The sequence below is a fragment of the Pinus tabuliformis genome, chromosome 8 (assembly GCF_031772625.1).
Source record: "Pinus tabuliformis cultivar Carrire ecotype Pingquan chromosome 8, CPIR1, whole genome shotgun sequence".
NCBI classification, from domain to species: Eukaryota; Viridiplantae; Streptophyta; class Pinopsida; order Pinales; family Pinaceae; genus Pinus; species Pinus tabuliformis.
Genome location: NC_142294.1, coordinates 1,828,181,453 through 1,828,186,232, shown reverse-complemented (window position 1 = coordinate 1,828,186,232; position 4,780 = coordinate 1,828,181,453).

The window sequence follows — 4,780 nt, the reverse complement described above, 5'->3', positions numbered from 1 at the left end:
TCTTTCAATACAAAATAGTTAAAAGGATTTCAAACAATATCATGTAATATTAATTGCATCTTCAAGCTTTGGTTGTTGTTTAAACAGACATAATACACTAAGTACTTTCAATTTCATAGTTAAAATGTAAAGCAAAATCGAAATAAACATTCAAAATACAATCAAACTATAAAGATAGGATATCATGGAATTGACATTGCAATTATAAGAAAATTGTTTACCTATCCATCGATATCTTATCATGCATTCCTAAAACATTTGCTTGCCTAAATAACCATGAGGTGAAAGAATCACAACATTAGAAACCATGGGAATACTTACTAGAAACATTTCCAAAGTCGATGGTTGAAGTGCCTGAAGGATCTCCAACAATAAATGAATCAAAGATTTCGATCAAAGATTGTAATTCCAATGTAAAGACTCCTCATTTTGTGGGCGTGGAGTGCGTAGTTTGTAAACGAGTCATAGGGGTGTCTACCCTTAATTTTGTTATTGTAATTTCGGCTGTAAAGATATACCCATGGTTCACAGAACATGGGATTGTATAAATAGAGAAAGGCACTAAGTAGTTTAAAAGAAGCATAGTGAATATGAACACATGATGTATGTGAGATAGACCTATGGAGTAAAGTCTAGTTTTGGGTTGTATAGTAGGAGAAGGCTTTGCAACTGAGTGGGAAGAGGCCTAGTAATCCGTATCTAAGTGCGCGGATCCCTACAGCTAAGTGCGTAGGGCAAGTCGAGTCTGTAACAGTCGGAAATAATAATAAAGAGAAGTTTCCTACCATTTTTGTGTATTTATTTCCTGTTTTATACATCTTTTACATTGGATATAAATTACAATTTTGATGCTTATATGATGTGCGAAGGTGTACAACTATGTTGATTAAGTGAACGCAAATTAGAATAATTGTTTGCGTAAAGATAAGTAAGATCTATTAAGAAGATAAGAAAGATACACGGTGTAGTTTGGGGAAATAGCGCAGTTCGCTGCCATAGCAGTGCAAAAGCATCTCAAGCCCTGGTTAGGGCTGCGCGAAAGATGATTATAATAGATCACGAAGGTATTAAAGGTTATAATAGTGTGAGAAGCGACCTACACGAAGGCAGATCTAGTTGGACAAAATCGACATTACAGACATCTCAAGGGTGCGGAAACTTGGTTCTAGCTTCCCCCAAACTACTTAGGGTCGGACTTCAGTCCGTGCTCTGCGGGCTGATACCAAAAGGGCTAGTAGTGTAGGGATTTGTTTGGCTAAATAAATCTGAACCTGGGTCAGGCCCCCATAAGCCAACAAATGGTTATGTTGCCGGGACTGGATTCTGCATAGAGATGTATGATGTCATATCATTGGAATCCAACTAAGAAAGATATTAATGGTTGGTTAGACAAAAGAATTCACGAGTTCATGGCGCAAGAGAATAGGAACTCGTGACTGTCAAAAGAAGAGTTGTTATGAAACCAGCTCAAGAAAAGATAGAAAAGAAAGATCAACGCCTTAGAATTCAGCCTCTTCGAGGGGGCAACCTCCTTTACATTACATAAATGAACAATTCTTGGATGATACAAATGACAAAACCTCCTTTGTATATATAGGAGTCTAAGGAGTCACAATATAATCCAGCCGACCTAACAATAATAATATAAAGCCACAAAAATAACAATAGAGGGATTCTATGGGGCACAGAAATAACAATATGGGGGTAATAGGGGCACAACGATATAAATAAGGGGTATAACTACAATAGTAATGGGGTAATCACTAGTATTATAGGGACCCAACATGCCCCTCTCCTTCAAAAAAGTGTTGTCCTCAACGCTTGAGCAGTTCTGGATACTTCTGCATAAAATTCTCATACTCCCATGTGGAATCTTCAGCGGATAAGTTCTTCCACTTGATAAGATACTCTGAAATTGATCGATTTCGTAGCTGTCGATTTCTTGTTTCTGTGACTGCTTCTGGTTCCAATATAATTTTTCCTTCCTCGTCAAGTTCTGGCAATATTGTTTGAACTGGGAGCTTGTCGCCTATAACCTTCTTTAAACATGAAACATGGAAAACTGGGTGCAATCGAGAAGCTGCAGGAAGCTCCAATTTGTATGCCATAGTACCAATCTTTTCCAACACCTTGTACAGACCATAATACTTTGGTGATAATTTATTATCCTTCTTAGCTTGCTTTAGGGACATTTGCTTATATGGTTGTAGCTGTAGGAATACCCAATCACCTACATCAAAACTTCTTTCACTGCGATGTTGATCTGCCTGTTGTTTCATTCTATTTTGTGCCAACACGAGGTTATCCTTTAAGAGTTGGAGGACTTGTTGTTGATGTTCGATGTGATGTTCCACTACCTGAACCTTAGATTTTTCTCTTAAATATGATGTGATTGATGGTGGTTGGTACCCATAAAGTGCCATAAATGGGGTCATTTTTGTTGCTGTATGGAAGGAAGTGTTATACCACCATTCAGCCAGAGGCAACCATTTGACCCATTGTGTCTGTTTATCAGATACAAAGCAACGAAGATATCCTTCCAAACATTTGTTTACTATCTCAGTTTGCCCATCAGATTGAGGATGATAAGATGAGCTATGAGCTAACTGAGTACCAAGACAAGAAAATAATTCTGTCCAAAAATTTCCAGTGAAAATGGGATCTCTGTCACTTACAATAATCTTGGGGTTTCCATGTAGCTTTTGAACTGTTTCCATAAATGCAGTAGAAACTGTACTGGCTTTAAATGGATGTGATAATGCACAAAAGTGTGCATACTTGGTAAGTCTGTCAACTACCACCATGATGACACTCTTTCCCTCAGACTTGGGTAAACCTGTGATAAAATCCATTGAAACCTCCTCCCAACGTTGGCTTGGAATGGATAAAGGTTGTAATAGACCCGGTGTCTTAATTGTTTCAACTTTATTTTGTTGGCAAACCAAACATTCCGCCACAAACTTTTGAATATCTGATTTAAGGCCATCCCAAAAAAATTCCTTCTTAACCCTGTGGTAAGTTTTTAAAAATCCTGAGTGCCCTCCTAAGGGAGAAGTGTGCAATTCCATAAGAATCTTTTGTTTTAGCTGGGAATTCTTACAGAGGTATAAGCGATCTTTGTACCATAACGAATCATTTTGCCAGCTAAATGTATCAGAAGTACTGGAATCTTGTTGTAGCTTTCGAATAAGTGCCCACACTTCTTCGTCATTCTTCCATTCCTCCTTTGCTTCGTTTATCCAATCTGGTTGGATAATAGAAATGGCACACAACAATGCTTCCATATCCTCATCCTTTCTTGAGAGTGCATCTGCCACCACATTTTGCTTCCCTTTTTTGTAGATGATTTCAAAGTCATAACCCAACATCTTTGTGACCCACTTTTGTTGCTCTTCAGAGGATAATCTTTGTTCTAAAAAGTATTTAAGGCTATCATGATCCGTTTTTACCTTGAAGTGTCTTCCCATTAGGTAGGGTCGCCATTTCTTAAGTGCATGGAGTATTGCCAACATTTCCTTCTCATAAATAGCTTTGCTTAAAAACTTTCCCTTGATTGGACGACTTTCAAAAGCAATGGGTCTTTCATCTTGCATTAGAACAGCACCAATTCCATTTCCTGAAGCATCACATTCCACAATAAAGGTTTTTGTGAAGTCCGGTTTAGCTAAGACCGGTGCTTGGCACATTGCCTCTTTAAGATGTTTAAAGGCCTTTGTTGCTTCCGGAGTCCATGAAAATGAATCTTTCTTCAATAATGTTGTTAGAGGTGCTGCTATTCTCCCATAATTCTTAACAAACTTGCGATAATACCCTGTCAACCCAAGAAATCCTCGCAGATGCTTTATGGATGTGGGGATTTTCCATTCCTTAATGGCTTTAATTTTGCTAGGGTCTACCTTAACTCCTTCATGAGATACAATATGACCCAAATATTCCACCTCCTGGACTCCAAAGAAACATTTGGATCTTTTTGCATATAATTGTTTCTCCTCCAATAGTTGTAGCACCTTGTCAACATGTTCAACATGATCCTTCCAAGACTTGCTGTAGATTAGTATATCATCAAAAAATACTAACACAAATTTTCTAAGGAATGGTTTGAAAATTGAATTCATCAAACCTTGAAATGTTGAAGGTGCATTGGTAAGGCCAAAAGGCATGACCAAAAATTCATAATGACCCTCATGAGTTCTAAATTCCGTTTTCGAAATGTCTTCAATCTTCATTCTGATTTGATGATATCCCGAACGAAGATCCAACTTGGTGAAGTAAATTGATCCATGCAATTCATCCAGTAATTCATCAATGACAGGAATGGGGAACTTATCTTTAATAGTGAGCTTGTTGAGCTCCCTATAATCTGGACACATGCACCATGATCCATCCTTCTTGTGCACCAATACTACTGGAGCTGAGAAAGAACTTTGACTCGGTTGAATTATACCAGCCTCTAGCATTTCTGCAACCATACGTTCAATTTCACTTTTTTGGACATATGGATATCTGTACGGCCTGATGTTTGGAGGAACACTTCCTGGAATCAGATGAATAGCATGATCATGATCACGCATAGGTGGGAGACCTTTGGGAGTCTCAAATACCTTGGAATGATTGTCCAGGACTTTTTGGAGATCTGGAGAAATAGATGATTCCAATGTGGAAACATCTAGCGAACATAATTGTGCAATTACACCTCTTTGCTCCTTTTTTAGAAGCTTTGTCATGCCATTAGAGCTGATTATCTTTCCTGGTTTCCCTGCAATACCCCTTAATTCAACTT